A 19,885-nucleotide genomic window follows, 5' to 3' on the forward strand; every position below is an offset into this window, starting at 1 on the left:
CTGTCTCTTGAGCCAATGATGTGTTAAAGATATAAGTGAACACAGGAGCTAACTGAGCAGCGCAGGATTTCAAAACCCTGTTAGAAATTCCATCCGGTCCAGTAGCTTTTCTACAATTAACCCTCCTAAAGGCATTGCTCACATCGACCTCAGAGACACAGAAAGGTGCATCCTCATTTGCTTCACATGCTGCAGCTAGTCCAATATAGTCTGTGTTTTTCATGTCAAAGCGAGCATAAAAAGCATTAAGTTCATCAGGGAGGGCTTTACTCACATTCTTCATAGGAGGGGACTTTCTTTCAAAGCCAGTGATGGTTCGGAGTCCTTTCCACACTCGTGCTGGATCACCCTCCAAGAAATCAGCTTCAACTCTGTCTCTATAGCGCCGCTTAGCATCTTTAATAGCTCTACCTAAACTATAAGATGCTGTTTTGTAATCCGTCATATCCCCTGAAATAAGCCCAGCGTTATAAGTCATGGTGCGTGTCTTTAATGCCGTTCTCACTTCTCTATCTACCCATGGCTTCTGGTTAGGGAAGCTTCGGATCTTTACAGTTGGGATGATGGAATCAGTTAGCATATTGATGTAACTCAATGATACTTCCGTAAACTCATTGAGTTACATCAAGGTATATGAAGGTGTGTGCATGTAACTTTTGACCCGTATGTCCGATTTTCATAAATGAGGTACTGTTGGAATCCTCGAATGAAGCCCAGTTCAATGCCTTGCCAGCACCAGTTGTAAAGGTCATGTAAAAAAAGATGAGACAGTGTGAAGCGCTGTATCATCTATTTTTTTTTAAAGCCAAACCATGTTCATATAGGTCATTAAAAAAAAAAAAAAGTATTTACCCAATCCATTCAGCCCAGTTCAATGCCCAGCTAGCACCATTCAAACCTAGTCATGGGTACAGTTGTATAGATTATAACTTTGAGAAACACACATTCACTAAGCACATCCACGCAGCACTCATCATTCATGTTAAGTTACTCATCATTGCCCGGCAAGAAGTCCACAATCAATTCAATTGTCTTGCCACGATCTGTGGAGCTTACAGACAACGTTAAGCTACTATAGGTTCTATATGTTATTTAAAGCCGACCTAACAATGAGTCCCTTCATGACGGTGTGTTGCAATGCATTCTGGGTGCTGTGCTGTGATTAGAGTTAAAATAAATCGCTACCAAGGCTCCAAATAGCAACACACTTACACCGTAGCATAATGAGGGTATCTACATGTAAACCGAAGCATTGAGAACTGTGTAAGTCTACAGGCAGTTTATTAAAAAGAAAAACAGTACCGTTCATGTCTCGTTCACATACAGACGGGCGCCATCTTGGGAAAACACAACTCTCTGGGATGTGGCGTAAATCTCGCGTGAAACCTTGTTGCCGGAACAGCAGGGAAGAGGCAACAGGATAGCAGCACGAAAGATACACAGGATTCACCCCTTGCAAGTGACGTCACGTTTTGTTCGCGCCACAGCAAAATAGCCTAGTGGACGGCAAGAACACGAATCAAATCAATGGGTTGTAATGGGACATATTGCACAGCTAGGAGATTATAGTGAGATTTAACCGTAGTAATGCCCTTCCACGACTGTTGGCTTATTGTTTGGAATACAACAACATCCCATGTTCTTGCATAGATATATTTTGGTTTGTTTTCTTTGTGTTTCGGGAGTATTTCAACCACAATTGCATGCTTATCTCCTCAGTGTATGAAGCACAGCAGCGGTTGCTATAGCAACCATAGACTCTGAACAGTACGGCAGATAGCACTTAGGCAAAGTCTTTGGCAAGATCTGAATGTAAACAGATAATACCGTTCAAGTTTTTTTTAAAATTTCCTATTTCTTTCAATTCTTTAACTTAAGACATGTAAGAAGTAAGTTTATTCGCTGGGCAACATACAAACTGACGAGTTACATTAGCCCTAGCACTATGAGCTACGATAAACGTTAGCTAGAATAGCTAGCTTCTAAGTGTGGCAGCTAGTTATTATTTCATGTTCTGATATGACATTCTTAACGTTTTGACTATGTTACAACTGATAAAAGCAAGACAAATAAAGTAACCAAATCGCTTTGCAATATTTTAGTCCAGAAATACTTATGGGTGTTCATTTACCATAATGTTAATTACAGTAGCCTAACGTAACGTTATCTCCCCTTGCTGTTACCACCAGTTTTAATAACTTTACATTTGCGATCATGACCCATTTCATCTAACAACACCACTGGCATCTTCTTTGACTATCAGACCCCAAACAGCAATACATTGAACTACAAAGATGTTATAGTAATGGTGTTCAGTTCATCATAATCTTTATGACATAATGTAATTTGCCGTCCGTCTCCCATCTTTTTGCCGTCCAGCATGGAGCCGTCACGTGACTTAAGTCACGTGTCTGCAAGGGGTGAATACACACGGAATTCGAACGAATTTGAAGACATCGAAGAACGAACCCTTTTAGTTTGATGGACGTCCTTATCAACTTATGAACGTGTCGGGTCAACGTCAACAATAAGTAAGTTAGGCTAACGTAAACGTTAGCTATTTGCTGTTGTCATATGCAACCTATTAATGTTAGCTAACATGCTAGGCATTGAAAATGAATGCGTTAGCAATAGCCACTGCTTTTTTTGAGCTGACAAGCCCTGGAAATGCGTTAACGTAATCAGCCAAATTGACTCACTTCTTAAGACCCTTGGTATGGTGTTACAGCGATGTGGAGTCGAAATGTAAATTGTTATTATGGTTTTAATGTGTAAACAGACCAACCGCGATTTTGCAATGAAGTGAATGGAGTCATTTTAGGTACTACTTTTACGAGGTCTGTAGTTCTGTCAAAATGTATCTTATCTTTGAACAGACTACATGGTTATCTTCCTTAGTCTAAGTAGATGTAGTTTCTACAATTTGGAGGCGAAATTCGAAGTGTAAATATTGTTTTAATGTGTAAACAGAAAAACCGCGATTTTGCGAGCTAGAAAAAAGGAAGTGAATGAATGAATAGTTACTGCTTTTCTGAGGGCTGGCGTTCTCATAAAATCAACGTAATCTTTGAAAAGACTGGTTATCTTCCTTAGACTTCGTAGATGTAGTTACTACAATTTGGAGTCGAAATTCGAAGTGCAAATATGGTTTAAATGTGTAAACAAGACGCCTGATGTTTAATATATGTTAATGAATGGGCACAGTATTATTGTGTACAGTAATGGGCTATCAGTAGTATCCCAGTGGGCATTTGATGTCAATTCAACATCAATATGACATCAAACATTGACGTCAAAATTATGTCAAAAAACAGGTCTAGAATGAAAGTTGTATTGACGTCAATGTACTGATGTCAATTTGATGTCAATATTTTGACCTCCGCGATGTCGTTTTGATGTCATACTTTGTTGCCATTTGATGTCAATTCAACATTTATTTGACGTCAAGATGTCATGATGTTGATGTCGTTTTGACGCTATTCTGATATCATTCAATGTCAAGCTTTGATGTCAATTCAACATTTATTCTACATCAAGATGTCATTTCCATGTCAAGCTTTGTTGGCATTTGATGTCAATTCTACGTCTATTTGATGTCAAGATGTTGATGTCGTTTTGATATCATTCAATATCAAGCTTCAATGTCAAATAAACATAAATGCGACAAACATTGATGTCAAAATTACATCAGAATTTATTGACATATATTTTGATTATTTGTGCAGAATACAAGTACAAAGACAACAAAATGCAGTTTGTGTCTAACTAGAAGATCAAAAAAGCAGAAAAGTGATATACAAAGTATAGACAGGTGGTGCATAGACAGGACAGGTGGTTTAGAGTAATATAAATTAAATGTGCAGTGTATTAGTAGTTATCCTATAAGGGCAGAATAAATATGGCTAAATATGAACAATGTATGACAACATGTACAATGTAGTAACAAGTAATTGAATGTTGGAGAACATTGAGAGATCCAGTTGAATGGAGAGAGACAGAGAAAAGGTTTCTTTTAACAGGGTTCCTACACATTTTCTATTTCAAAATCCCATACTTTTCCCATCCTTTAATTTACAAACTTCTTGGTAGATTTTTCTGACCATTCTCGACAATGCTACTCCAAAACCAAACGTTTGTCTCAGCATCCAGGAATCGTTGAGCACCTACATTTGTGCTTTAACATAGCCTGGCTAGCGCCACCACTTCTCAATGAGACGTGGTCTGGGAACCAAACGTTAATTTTCTCGTATTTGAAAAAAATGCCCAGATCCGTTTATTGGGTGCCACGGATGTCTATCAAATGCGTCTGTGCATAGCTCATCATCGTCTTGCTTTCCCCCTTGTTCTGTGATTGGTCCCCTATCTCAGGCGAAAATTTGCTCCATGGTCTCCAGGCTGCCTTAGCAGCGTGAATCAAATCGCGCGCAAGGCAGCATGGGAACACCCAGGCTAGCTTTAACATTGATGGTGTGCCACTTTTTAAATCCTCCAACTTCCAAATGTGTCCCATACTCTGCAACTTTCACAACTTTGCTCCTTTCATTGTGGCCATCTACTGTGGAGTTGCTAAACCAAATTCAGTGGAAGAGTACTTAAGTGACTTTCTCTAGGAGTTGCAGCAGTTACAGCAAGATGGCATTGTTCATGGAGGCAAAGCACTTCAACTGTCTGTGAAAGCATTCATATGTGATGCTCCTGCTAGGGCATTCTTTAAGTGCATTCTTGTTACCATTCTTGTGAGTGATGCACTATCAGAGGCACCTATGACGGAAGGTTTGTTCTTGGGGCCAAAGAGCCAGGTGCGGTTCCAAGGACTGAAGACTATTTTGTTTAGGCCAGCTCTGCTGCCACTCTGCCTTCACCGCACTGCTGCCACCTGTGGACAAGGAGGAGTGAGAGTTATACAACAAAATTAGTTATTAGTTGTTAGGGGCAGCACTAGTATAAAATCTCTAAAAACAATCACAAATAGGGCAGTTCATCACAGTTCAACAATTGTGGTTTGAAACTAGGCCTACTGCAACTGGATTGATAAAAAGTAATGTAGTTGCAAACATCTCACCTGGCTACTTGTATTTGGGAAGAGCAAAAGCTATCAGCCATCAGCATGATCATGTTATTTGGTTGTTGTTGTAGAACAAGGAAAGGAATATCCAGTGTTTCCTCTACATTTATTTAAGCATGGCGGTCCGCCACGGTTTAAATCCTATCCCTCTCAAGCCCTCTGAAGTCACATTAAATGGGATAGGATTCAGGAACTAATTAATTTAAACCTCACTGACCAGAAAATGTAATGTCTCTGTTTCATAGCAGAGTTATTGCTAATCACACCATTTAACATGACGTTGAGCAACTAGAATTGTTTTTAATATCCCGGGAGTGACACCCCCAAGTTTTTTTTTTCTTCCGGGGGGCGGATGGGTAGGTGGGTGGACTAGGGGGTGGCTCAAGGACTAGAGTGCCTTAGCCTGGGTTTTCCCATGCTGCCTTACGCACCCAATTTTATTCACCCATGCTGCCTTACGCACGCAATTTTATTCACGCTGCTAGGCAGCCTGGATTCTATGGACTTCGTTTTCACCTCAACGAAGGAACCAATCACAGAACAGAGGGAGGGCAGCAAGAAGATGACGTCACGCCGAAGCCGTTATGAGCTATGTACAGACGCATGTGATAGACATTCGTAGCGCCCAATAAACGGCTCTGGGCATTCGTAAACCATGTTTCAAATACATGAATGTCTAATTCCCAGACCCTATCTCAATGAGGTCTGACGTTAGCCAGGCTAAGAGCGCCTATTCATGGAAGAGGCATGCGTGTTGGAAGTGGTTTTCAGCTAAAGAGACACTGAAAACATGTTTTAATCTGTATACCATTAACATTGCATAACAAATAACAAAGTAAAACATTTATTTATAGAGTACCAAAGACAGACGTATGTGATGGTACAAACCAATATCTGTAATGCAGTGGGTAAATTAATGTTACGTTAGCAGTAGTTTTTACATTTTATGCAAAAAATATATGGTTTATGTAACAAACCCTTCAAATTTGAGAGAGACTGAACAAAAATATGAGTTTATTGTATAGTTTTTGATGGGGAATTCAGAGGAACCCATGTAAAAAAAAAAAACGAAAAACTGATGCATTTAGTCCAAATTGACTGTGCTAAAAAAGTAAAGTGAATGGGTGTCCAACTCTTGAAATAGCATGCATCTCCTTCCATGCAATCCCCGCCCCACCCCCACCTTTTTCCCACGCTTAACGGTAGTGTTATATGTAGATAAATTACAATACTTACAGTATTTGAAGTAGCTGCACAACCATGCTAAATAGTATAGTTTTGGCACACGGTACACAAAGACACTTCTGCCATCATACCGTAATGTAAACTATACTCGTAAACATGCTAATTACCAACCATTTCGTTCGAAAATTCTAAAACAACAATGTTTTATTATGTCTTTACCTGGTGAGTGAACTCTCTTGCGAGCTTGGACGTGGCACACATTTGGAATATTCCAGAATGCACTCAGTGTTCTTAGGGCAGCAGTCCTCACAACACACCACCTGCAAACAGAGGGAACAGAGGGAGACTAAGATTAATACGTTGCAAAACACACAGAACATGAAAAGACCATCACTGAAGCACTACTACACTCACATGCATCTTAACACATGCCTCAGAGCAAGTCAGGTACATCAAACAAGGGGCAAATAAGGGCTATGAAATTAAGAACATGTAGCCTAACACTAACGTTACCCTTCACAAACTAAAGATCCCTTTACTTGTAGGCATGATATTGAGGTGCCACCCACCCATCACACTTGCCCCGTTCACATCCATTAAATGACAGGTCTGTTAATGAACATGGCTATATTAAACTGCAGTTCCTTAAATCAGTGGGTAGATAACTGATATATATATATATATATATATATATAAACTTAATTCATACTGGACCTCTTTGCAGTTATAGCAACACTACATGTATATTATGTATCAACACTAGCACTACATGTATTAAGTTTAAATAATGTGACCTACCTATGTCCCATGGAAGTTCGCAAGGTAGTCTAGAGCTAACGTTAACCGTTATTAATTCTAACGTTAACAACTTTCATCTGTGTCTGCTAGCCTGCATGGTAACAGCCACTTTAAATGTAGCTAACGTTACTTGTATAGCTAACTTACTTGCGCCTGATATTTCATTCTAAAACTAACAAACAGACAAACAGGCAAACAAACAGATATTATACATAATAGTGAAGTTAGTCTGCTACTGGAAAAGTTAACATTAACAGCTAACATCGCTAGCGTTAGCTCACTAGCTAATTCTAAACATGACTAACGGCTTTGATTAACATTCCATTATGAAAACAATATATTTCGAATAAATTCACGTTTTCAATTGGCATACAAAAGTACTGTAATTCTTACCTGGGATATGATGACGGCAGAGTTTGTACAGCTTAGCAGCTACACATTCAGTCAGAGGCATGACAGAAAAGTGACGGTTGAAGTCACTGGTGACTGCAGTTGAAAAGGAGCAAACTCAGCAAAGATTCTAGAGTGCTACGCGAATTTGAATTTGATCAGGGGTGGGGGATGGGAATGGCTGCGTGTGCGCATGCGCTTATTAAGTGGTGATAAGCATCCGTTAAAAACAATCGTGAAAATGATTACTGTTGGCATTTTAGTCTGTTATATTACCAGACTGATTGGTAGAAGTGTCAAAACAATAGTAACATTAGCCTAGTGGGCTATTATTACTACTATTATGATTATTAACATTATTGGTTCTCATATGGTGGTCAATTCAATGACGTCAATTCCATATCATTTTGACGCCCTTTTTCTTGATATCAAATCAACGTTGATTTAACATCAATCATATTGACCCAAGTTTTATAGACCAGTGACTACATGTTAGATTGATCCCTTGTTGGACCTCTTTACAACCACAAGCAAGCCATAGCTTGTAATGCTAAAATAGTATGAAATTATAGATGCTCAACATGATGGTCAAAACCTTGACTAATTCTTGACATCAAATTGACATCACGGTGCCCGCTGGGATGTAAACAGTTCATGTGCTATGTGATTTACATAAACTAGTAAACAACAGAAATGTTAAAAGCTGGTATTGTGTTTCCTGAATTCTTACATTCAGGCATTCAAATGAAATGTAATTAAATAGTATATATACTCTATCAGTGTATGATGCTTGCATGAGGGAAACATCCCAAAACAACGGCACCCATATAATTGCTGTTGTTTTGAGAAGTATTTCTCATGCAAGCATCATGCAACAATGCTAAAACAATGAAACTAGTGTAGGCCTAATTATATTTTACATTAGTAAAGCAGTACTCTGATGTGCATGCTTTCACAAACTTTTGTGAACAATCTTAGCACTTTAAACATTGACTGTTTTGAAGTGCATGTATAGCAATATAGTAAAAAATAATTATTGTGATATCATTACAATTTGATGGGGGGGTGGGAGGAGGGGGTGGGTTCATGTAGGTGGCCCCATGTAGGTGGCCCCTATGACCCCAAAGTATGCCTTGACTGGGCCTCAGGTCAAAGAAGTTTGAGAAAGGCTGATGTAGACGACAAAGCAGCAAGGAGGCGTCGTGTGATCATTTAAACAAGTTTTATGACAAGGTCGATGAGGGTGGGAAAAATCGTACATTTCTGTGCAAACTTTGCCCGCACTTCAGTCACATTGTCTTTTAAGAAAATGCAGTCCATTTTTCGGTTCCAGCAGCCAACAACCTCAGAACCGACCCTTCAGGCCTCTCAGGAGGTGCTGGCCTTCTAACCTAGTGACCACCATAGCAACCAGCATGATTGCCCTAGCAACCAGCATAGCAACCACAATATTTATGCGTTTTAGCTTATTGGATGTTGCGTTAATGCAGATAACTTTTGATCCGTGTGCCCGATTTTCATAAATGAGGTACCGTTGGAATCCTTGGATGAGGCCGAGTTCCATGCCACTGATCAAACCCACTCTTGCAGTTCCTCGGAACCGCAATTCTAGTCTTGCAATGTTGCCCAAAGTAGCCCGCATGATTCAGTTTACAAACGTTTCACTGATTGCTGCCAGGCTGTGGCCACCTGATGCATATCACAACGAACGTGAAACACGCATTGAAACGCACAATGTGCAGGAGAAGTCTTCATTTTACACAAAATGTTACATATCACAAAAAATATGTAATATCAAATATCACAAGATACGTAGGCCTAGGCTATTTACGTTCATGTTTTGACATGTTAACATAGGTTTGAGATGTATTGGATTTATATATATATATATATATTAATAATTTATTTATTATCAAGTGATAAGTTGCATGTGGCTCAACAGGTTGATGCGTTGACAATGTTTTTATAGACTAGCCTACGGGTTCAATCCTCGCTATTCACAGTTTTTTAAATGTATACATTTTTAGACAAACAATGCTTCCTCAATTTAGGCTGAAGATAGACTAGGTGGCCGCGGGCAGCCTGACCAGCAGTCAGTGAAACGTAAAAACCATTAAGCCTAGGCTATACTTTGAAGGTCTAAATGGCTTGGGCAATGCAGCAAGATAACACAGTAGCCAGTTACCATGATCCACTGTGTTAACCTGCTACAAACACAATAACATACTAGGTGACCTATTTTACTTGTAGGCCTAGTAAATAAGTATGGCCAATTTCTCTAGGTTGTGTCAGCTTGGTTAGTGGCGCAAGCAGGTAAATGCCAGGTTATCATGCAAGCAGTTTAATTTAGTAGTGGTTCGAGACCCACGTGGAGTTAATTTAGTTTTATTTATTTGGTGGCATATTCATGGTCCAGCGCATGTAGCCTAGCCTACTACAGACAACCTGACACTTCCAACGCCGACACATCGCGTTGTAAAGCTTTATTAAACAACAAAGTGGAGCATCACAAACATGTCTATTTGAACTTCAGTTAAACAGACGAATCTGCGGCCAGGTATTGGAGGCTAAATCATCAGTTGAACACACCTGCAAGAGAAGGGGGCGGTTACGTTAACTCCAGAAGCAAAGTAAACAGTTCAGCCAGTTAACATGAAAGCCAGTTACCGTATAACACCGGCCCTACTGTAGCCATAAGCGTCAGGAAGGATGGATGGTAGAAAGAGGAGGGACTGAAACGGCCAGGTGCTGCTAAATGTGCCAAGCTTCTAGATTAGGTCTACAGACAAAAGTGGCAACTGGTAAAGAGAGATAGCCTATAGGCAGGGATGGATTACTGCACGGGCCTACCGGGCCCAGGCCCAAGGGGTCAGGGGGCCCTGAAGCCCAAGCCTTTGCATGGAATCATTGCCTCAATATCAACACATCAGGATGTCTATGAATCTGATTGAATTAAGTATTGTCCATCCCCAAAATGCACCAGAATACAGGAAATCAAACAAATAAAAAAGAATTCTGGGGGAGGACCCCCAAACCCCCCCTCCCACATATACTACAATTAGTGGGGGGCCCTTAATACATCTGGGCCCAGGGGCCCGAAAGTTCATAATCCACCCATGCCTATAGGCAATGATTATTAGCAGTTATTGGGCTAATATTGGACGTTTGTAGCGTTGTCAAGCTATTTGCAAGCAACATAATACATTTCTTAAAATATTAGCATTTTGTATCCGATTCATAGACTTTGCAGTATGCAAATATTAATAACAAAACTGAAGTTTGATCTGTGTAGGCCTATGCGGTAAAAATTGTAGCCTCTGAGCAGGTCAACCAGTCGACCACTGAAAATGATGAGCCCGAAATTAGTGATGAGGAGGCCATGACTACAGGGACAAGTAGAGAGGATAAATTAAAGTTATTTAATGTAGAAAGAGCAAAATATTTATGCTGCATGATGAACCTATATGCCTTGTTTGCTTAGAAGAGGGTATAGTAAAGGAGTAGGCTAAATCACCAAACAACAATATAGCCTACCCATGCAAAAAACATGTAGCCTAAACATTAGTTCAATATGCCCCTTTGTGGAAGCGTGGGATAGGCTACATTTCAAAGGCTTTCTGTCTTTCTTTCTTTCTGTTTTTGTTAACTTGTGGAATAGTGGAATATTTTTTGTTAACTTCTCAGTTGAAGTGAATTATTATATAACCTTTACACATTTGTTGAACCATGGTACTAATAAAAACTACAGGATAGTAAGAGTTGAAATGTTGCTTCATTTATCCAATTTCCACCACTATGGAAAACGTGGGCCGGTCTTGGGCCTGAAACTCCCGGGCTGAAAAGTGGCCCCACTCCGGCCCTGACTCCAAGTAGTAAACCACATACTTCTCATATGTCTCTGACACATGGCACACACACACACACACACACACACACACACACACACACGGCACATATACCCACACACACATCAGCAAACCCTCCCCCATCAGTGGCAGTGAAGATCTCGACTTATTTATGTCACTACCTGAAGATGATAAAACATTGTTTTCCTGAGATGAATCAATAAATCCACTCATCCACCCATCAATCTACTCATCCACCCATCCAACCTTCCATTCATCAATCCATCCGTCCATACATCAGCAGATTATGAAACAACAATAAAGCTGGATCATCTAGTGCCATCTACAGGTCAGACATAGGAAATGCCCCATCAACAGCCAAAAGCCACGGGCAGGAAAGCATATTTAAAGTATATATAACATTGTTTACATTTTGAAAAAAAGGCACATGCACCTTTTTGGCACCAATATTCCTTTCCGTTTTGAAAACAAAATGTGGGCGTGTCTGCTCACTGAATAAAGCCTTAAATTAATCAGTTTAAAGAATCCACAGTTCATTGTGATGAAATAAAGAATCACATGAACCATCATTACATCAAATTAGTTCATTGGATGTTATTAATTTAGCTGGAATAATAATCCTAACCTCTTAACCAGATGGAAAAGACATCACTGCAGCTCCTGTGACCTTCACCTAGTTATCTCCAATGCTCCAGTTTGTTCCCCTGTGTACTCTCTCTCTCTGACACTTGTTTTCATCTTCTTTTGAACAGCTACTTTGACCGTACCCACATTTTACAAGGACACCAAGCTGGAGGCTACTGAGGATGGGGAGATGGCTTATTTCTTATCTTTCTCTGAGATTGGTGGGGTGAGGGGGATTTTTATTTTTAGTGGGAGCGGTATGGAGTGTCAGATCACTTACTTTATCAAGGAACAGAGCCTTGAATGCAAAGATGAATCTGTAAGGGAGACTAGCGAATCACAATGAGGAAATACATTTTAAAAAAGTCTCTGCAATAACAAATGCCACCACAAGGTACAGCAGAGAAATCTTGCATTAGATTGGTTTGCATATGTCATCAAATAAACCAGTGTTTTTCAACCTTTTTTGTGCCACGGCACACTTTTGACACTTAAAATGTCCCACGGCACACTAACATCCTGTGTGAAGAAAAAATAAACATACCAGAGCCTAAAATTTCAAATAATACACAGATATGGCCTTATTATGGCTTCTATGCAAGACCTGCTCAATAAAACAAGCGCCTTTCTGTTTCATTTGTAGGTGACTATATCTAATTTAATTGTTGTTATGAACTGGATATGTGATAATTCTGTGAATACTGGATATGGGGCCCCTGTTGTACAATGCCTGCATAGTACCACAAATAGTGCAATCATACAATCAATGAGAGCATGTGGTTATAAATTCTTTGATGCAACAGTTGCGTGAAATTTGGGTAATTTACTGCGGCACACCTGATGATCTCTCACGGCACACTAGTGTGCCCTGGCACAGTGGTTGAAAAACACTGAAATAAACTTATTTTGTTTCTAAATAAGGTTGATGGTCGCCACTTCATGTCTGAGTGAGGTCATTATGAAACTGAATGGCCAAAATAGACCTCTGAAGTTCGTCTACAAAAAGGCTACCATCTTTGCCCATATAAGGAGATCCGGTATCTTGAGATTTTTCCTATGGGAAAATAACATGGGGATTTTGAATGATCACACCTGTTAAACTCTTGCGATGTGCAAAGCATTTTGCCATTAACTTAGTTAGCAAGTTAGCTCTGGGGTAGCATATAGCCTACCTAAGTGTGCCGCCTTGTAGCCTACCGGAGATCACAGCAGGCCTATCCACTCAAACTAAGGCAGAGGACAAAAGTGTGTTCAGGAAAACGTCTGCATTTCAGACTTTTTCATCCCCGCGAGAGTTTAACAGGTGCGATAATTCAAAACCCCCATGTTATTTTCCTATAGGAAAAATTGCCAGATACCGGATCTCAAAGATGGCAGCTGTTTTGTAGGCGAACTTCAGAGGTCTATGTTGCCTGGTTGTTTACTCTGGTAGGTTATTTTGGTAGTTTACTTTGGTAGTTTACTTTAGTAATTTACTTTTGAAACTATTGAAATTATGACTTTGGTCCTTGCTAAAACTGCTACAGTAGGTGTTAGTTATGACCTGAAGTTGCTCACTATCATTACAATGTCTCTTTTACAATTCCAACACCAATACAAAGGAAACCTAGCCTAGAAATATAGACGCACCCTAGCGGCAGCGGCTAGTCTAGCAACTCTCCGTTTGCTTGTGAGCTCGAAAAATTAAACTTCTATCAGGCCAATCAAATCATGTATAGAGTCTTTAGGCGGGCTTAAAATAATGGTTAATGGCAGAGTTGCAACGGTTTGGCTTGAATTCCAAAACAAAGAAGATGGATGGACAGTGTGACATGAGTTAAGCTTTTTTTTTATTTGGCAAAAGTTTTAACTAGCCAACTATCTCCTCTGGTGGGAAAAAGCATGGGACTCATAGCGCCTAGCGTCCTATTGCGTGCAGAGGGAATTTGAAAGACAACCGATTATCCCGCCCCTCGGACTGAACACTGCGAACGGTGAGTGCCTAGACCCTGCATTTTAATGTGGATCTGGCTCGTCAGGCTAAAGGAAACAAGGTTTATAATGTTTAAAGCCAGTTTTTAGTACCCTGACGAGCCAGACCCACATTAAAATGTAAAAAAAAAATGAGAAGCTCCAGCCCTGTTCTGTCAGGAACTGATGCAGTAGCCATTTACTTATTATAAGGCATACAAATGCTGGAGTTGGCTATATTGTATTATTCTTGGGTGAAGTAAATACATTTGCTTATTTAGAAATATTCCCCCCAAATCTTTTGAAAATGTCAAATGTAAGGTAATTGCATGAATATTTGTATTTATTGTATTGCACATGGGCATGTGGAACATTCACACACAGGGGCCCTGTTGTGTCCTTGAGAAAGGCACTTAACCTGGAGTTGTTTTGGGGAGAATGGCCCTTATATAATTGACAGTATATATCGCTTTGAATAAAAGTCTTCTAAATGAATGAATGTAAATATAACAGGTCACCACTGGCTTATTTTCAACCATTTAGATGTGAACTTCCCTAAAATATTAAAGTGCTGTGCTTTACCAGAGTCCTTATATGCAAGTCCCCCCACTCAGCGACCATCTTGACTCAAGAGGCTGGGACCTGGTTTGAAGCAGTTACCCACCACACGTCTCTCCTTGTGGTTGAGCTTTCTGATCGCTGCCTATGTGGTCTGTCTGAGGTGCAGTTATTAGGACAGATGCTCAACTGGCACATCGGGTAAGCACAGCTAAGCATGTGGTGTTCTTCACTCCACTCACATTCTTAGAGCATGTCTTATTTTTGAAAGCATTCTCATGTTTTATTCACAGATTAGAGGATACATGAACTCCACCACCAGCTACTCCACTGAACTTCCATCAGGGTCCAATCTAAAGGATTTTGTTTACCCTGCTCTTATACATGTTCCATCTCCATCCCGCTGCTCTGCACCCCTGACTGAACTCTGTGTACCTTATTCATGCAGCGGCCTTATTCACATGATGGCGATTGTAAACCAAAATGAGGCTACATGATATGACTATTTATATGATAGTTTTTCATAACATATTTAGCTGCAAAAAGGACATAGACAACATATCAAAAGTTGAAAATGACAAATTTGACTTTTTCATTGAAAATATATGTTCATTTTGAATTTGATATAACTTTGATATAACTTTTCCTTGAAATATAGAAACATAACCATGAAGGATTGGGAAGATCTGAATTTATATTTATTTTCAAACAGTATGCACAGACAATATCATACAGCAATCTCCAGACAAGTTTATTGAAATATTTAGGCTTAATTATTTTTTTACAAACAAATGGAATTTTATTCAACATAACTTACATAAAAAAGGCAATTGTCACACCATAGGTAAACAAATGTGGTGCTGACTGGGTGCTCAGTACTGCCTCTACAAACGCAATCAGCCAATTGCATACATGATACCTTGTGAACCATTCAAAGTCAAATTCTGCTTTATTGTCAATTTCTTCACATGTCAAGACATACAAAGAGATTGAAAATACGTTTCCCACTATCCCACGGTGGAGACAAGATATATTTGATCAATTAGGTCCACAGACAAACATAACATTCAAGTAAACAATATAAAAAGTAAAAATAAGAAGGTGCATACAATGAAGAAAATAAGAGCAGCAAAATTTGAGTTGAAATTGTGCATACAGTAGACAGTCAATATAATAGTGCAAAAGTAAGGCCAATAAATGGCTGAGGTAGTTCTGTTTGACCTAAGTATGCAAGTGGCATAGTGGTGCAAGTTATGTAAAAGCAGCAGAAGTGTTTTCAGGACAACAACAACAAGTTGCAAAGTGTGCAAGTGTACAAGTGGAGTAGTGCAAGGCAGCCATTGTGGGTCCAAAGTCCAGGATGTTATGTAGCTGAGGGTGGAGGGGGGGAGAGAGTTCAGCATCCTAACAGCCTGGTGTATGAAGCTGTTGGTGAGTCTGGTGGTGCGGAAGCGCAGGCTTCTGTACCTCTTCCCAGAGGGCAGTTGATCAAACAAATTGTGAGCGGGGTGACTTGCATCACTCACAATTGTGGTCGCCTTGCGGGTGAGGTGGGAGGTGTAAATGTCCTTCAGGGAGGGGAGTGAAGCACCAATAATCCTTCCAGCTGTGTTCACTATGCGCTGCAGGGCTTTCCTGTTGTATTCAGTGCAGCTTCCGCCCCACACAGCGATACAGCTGGAGAGAATGCTCTCAATGGTGCCTCGGTAGAATGTGGTCATGATGGCTGGTGGAGCACTTGCTCGCCTGAGTTTCCGCAGGAAGTACAGGCAGCGCTGAGCTTTCTTCGCCAGTGATGCAGTGTTGGTGGTCCAGGAGAGGTCTTCACTGATGTGCACCCCCAGGAATTTGAAAGGGGGTGGCTTCGGGGACTCAAGCCCCGAATCTTTTTTTTTGTATGTGTTTTCAATTTCCCAATTTCACTATTCTAATTTCTAATTTAACTTCCCCTTGGTTTCTCTATAAATGTTACAAAATGTAGGCTACTATTACTGAGCAAATAGGCTATCCCTTATTTTCAAAGCACAATATTGACAGATAGTCTGATTTCCCACACGATGAGTTTAGGCAATGCCAGAGCCGAGATGTAGCAGTTTACGTCATAAACCTGGCAGGAAAGTTCAGAGCGGCGCAGTCAGTTTAAACAGCAAGTGGTAAGAAAAACTATTGTCAAGACATTAGGCAATTAGGCTACTGTACCCCGGAATACAAAAATAAACTTCAAGAAGACAGACAGTTTGTTGTACTGTATTCATAGAGTCTCAATGACCGAATCAGTAGATTTACCTGTTGTCAGTTGAGTTGTATATATGTATATATACTCTTGATCCCATGAGGGAAATTTGCAGAAAAATTTCTGCATTTATCCCAATCTGTGAATTAGTGAAACACACACATCACACAGTGAGGTGAAGCACACACTAATCCCGGCGCAGTGAGCTGCCTGCATCAACAGCGGCGTTCGGGGAGCAGTGAGGGGTTAGGTGCCTTGCTCAAGGGCACTTCAGCCGTGCCTACTGGTCGGGGTTCGAACCGGCAACCCTCCGGTTACAGGTCCGAAGTGCTAACCAGTACTGGTCGGGGTTCGAACCGGCAACCCTCCGGTTACAGGTCCGAAGTGCTAACCAGTAGGCCACGGCTGCCCCAAAGCCATGAGTCACGAGCCAAGAGTTCATTCAATTCATTCACTAGTAGCCTAGGCAAATATGAAACGGAGATGTAACGTGGGCTACCGGCGTGATTTTGAATTTGCATGTTTCATGCATTTTAGGGCAAAAAATACCATGGGATTGATGTGTTCTCCATTTGAGGAACGTAATCAATTGCGGACGTGCACAGACAGCTCAGACACAGAGCGCATATAGGCCTAGGTTAGGCTACTTTCACTTTCTAGAGTGCACATTAATTACGTAAAAGATGCTTCATAGTACCAAAACAACGATCAAACATTATCAAATGTATCATGACGTGTTGTCACAAAGACTTACTCCAATTAGAAAATCGAAACCAAAAAGTGTAAGTGTTCTCTCATTGACGCCTGTAGGCCTATAAGGAAAATGCGATTTCAGATTGTAAAATGTATCCCCCCCCACCCCTCCCCAACTGAATTAGTCCCCCTATGTGAAGCACTGAAGGGGAGAATTCCCCCCATTTTGAAAAATGAGCTTTAAGCCCTGAATTAAACTTAGCTTGTGTTCCATTGAACATTATAACAAGTGGGTTCACAATGTGTGGGGCTGTGCTAAACCTGACCATAAGGCTACTTTTGCCAGAGTTCAAAGTAAAAATGTATTGAGACAAGGTAGCATCCCATCAGAGTTATCTCAGCATAGTATACTAGCCTATAATATACAAACCATAACTCATAAAAAACGCTTAATTAACTAAGTGCCTGCTGATCAGATAGGCTATGCCTATAGACCCCTCTTGAAAGACCCAAAGTGCCAGTCAGATATACCTTGAGTCTCACATTTATAAAGTCTCAATGTGTCCATTAGTTTACACAGAATTCACTAGAAGTCATTATTTAAGGGGTTATTTTTCAAAATTTTCTGCAGGGGGTGCATACCCCCGGACCCCCCTAGCCTTCCTGTGTGTGACACTCGGCTAAGCCCCCAATGTTTCAAATGTCGGGCTCGCCCCTGGATATAATCTCATATTAAACGTCTGCCACAAATAGCTGAGCAGTGATTACATCTGGTCAAACACAGAGCTGAAATAACAAAAAATATTTATTTATGCCATGTAACCTACAAAACAGAAATAAAAACAAATGACATACAGGAAAATAAGAGACACAGCAACATCAAGCACACATAAGGCTGATTAACTGCAGCTGTCAGCAACTACACAACCAGCAGTGTTGAATCCAGTCAAACTTATATAATGTGGTCAAACTGATCTCTGTTCAGTGTGGAGCTCTGTCTCTGTCCCTATGGTTGCCATGGGGATCTCCCTGCAGACAAGCACACAGAGTAGCGGGTCTGCAATCAACCGCAAAGTAACGATGGGAAAAAGCATGTATACTCGACCATCAAAAAGCTGGTACCATTCATACTTATAAATGATAAAAAACATTAGAGGGCAATAAAGAAAGATAAGAGAAAAGACTGTAACAGAGAGCACATCTAAGCCCGGCTTCCTGCTTGAGCGTGAGCAGGAAATACAAGTTAATATGCATGTAACTGCTACAGTGCAGGCCAGTCCACACAGGACAAGGTAAATAAAAAAGGAAAAAAGGGAGATGATACACAGAGTGATGGAGAGGGGGATGGAGACAAGCGGAGAGGAGAGGTGACTGGAGCAGCGGGGACATCTAAGAGAAAGGATTCCCTCCAGCGCCACCAACTGGTGAAAAGAGCAACCACAAAGTCTAAATGTTTTGACAAAAGAATCACTCATATGATAATAATAGGAGTATCTTTGGTTCATATTAGTAACATTATTCAGCATAAAAGGGGCGACAAGGAGCTCCAGGGCATCACTAAAGAGGAGGAAGATGATGAAGGTTGAGACTCTGCCACCCCTAACTTGGAACTGACGCAGTGATCGGACAGCCCAAACCAGAGCCGGCAGACCCGCACACATGCCGGTGATGAGGAAAATTACTGCTCTGATGTAGAAGGACAGAGGTGGTGAGTCTGTGGTGTTGTCCATGGTCTATTCTCAGTTCTGTCAGTGAGAAATATGTTTGCATTACTTTCACAAATGTATTTGTGGCATGTTTGTGTTTGAAGACATCCAAAACATTTGCATCCAATACTGTATCTGTCCTGTGAAAATGTCAATTATAAATTACAGTCTTTGTTTTCATAGAGTGGCCCCCGGGGACCAAACGCTTATTTTCCATAAAAGTCTAGTGGAGCTACATGCCCACCAAGTTTCATGTTCCCTGGTGTTTCGGTGACCCAGGAATCGTTGACCAAAAATTCAGAACACTGACGCTAGCGGCGGTCATACTTACATAGCCTACTATGTTTTTATGGGGTTTCTGACTTGTAGCACACAAAAACATACAGTGACAAACCTGGACTTGGCTGATAGAAACAAAATGGCCAAAGTTTACATGACCAAAAAATAAATCAGAGGATGGTTTCCAGACTATTTCTCTAAGAAATACTGCTATGAAGCAAACACAAACACACCAGCATTTAATCTGTTAGAAGGTTTCTGGTTTATACTGTATGTTTCAATAATTCAAATGTTGAAACAAATGCAGACACTTTGCAATGACAGTGTATTGCACTGTAGTGTAGTGCTCTTCAAAATGTTGATTTTATGTTACCATTGTTGAAATATTTAGAAAGTTATATTGAAAATAAAGTTATATCGACAAACCGCACTCTCAAACATGGATGACTCTTTAACAATCTTTATTGGACCATATCATCAAAATGTACATGTTTCAGCCCTAGGCTATCATCAGCGTGTTGTGATGGCCTAGGGCTGA

At 40.4% G+C, this 19,885-nt stretch overlaps 2 long non-coding RNA genes across 3 annotated transcripts; one reads left to right on the plus strand and one right to left on the minus strand.

Moving 5' to 3' along the window:
• The first annotated feature begins 2,391 nt into the window (after positions 1 to 2,391).
• Positions 2,392 to 15,017, plus strand: LOC121690198. Of its 2 annotated transcripts, none has more exons than XR_006025016.1 (4): positions 2,392 to 2,531; positions 12,057 to 12,322; positions 14,464 to 14,637; positions 14,730 to 15,017. It is a non-coding gene; the product is annotated as an uncharacterized LOC121690198 (long non-coding RNA). The 2 variants fall into 2 exon arrangements; XR_006025015.1 differs by having other exon boundaries at positions 12,057 to 12,154.
• LOC121690197 lies at positions 4,708 to 7,598 on the minus strand. The gene is made up of 3 exons (XR_006025014.1): positions 7,442 to 7,598; positions 6,470 to 6,570; positions 4,708 to 4,876 (listed from the first exon to the last, which is right to left on the minus strand). It is a non-coding gene; the product is annotated as an uncharacterized LOC121690197 (long non-coding RNA).
• Positions 15,018 to 19,885: the final 4,868 nt, after the last annotated feature.

The sequence above is a fragment of the Alosa sapidissima genome, chromosome 18 (genome assembly GCF_018492685.1).
Source record: "Alosa sapidissima isolate fAloSap1 chromosome 18, fAloSap1.pri, whole genome shotgun sequence".
Lineage (NCBI taxonomy): Eukaryota > Metazoa > Chordata > Actinopteri > Clupeiformes > Clupeidae > Alosa > Alosa sapidissima.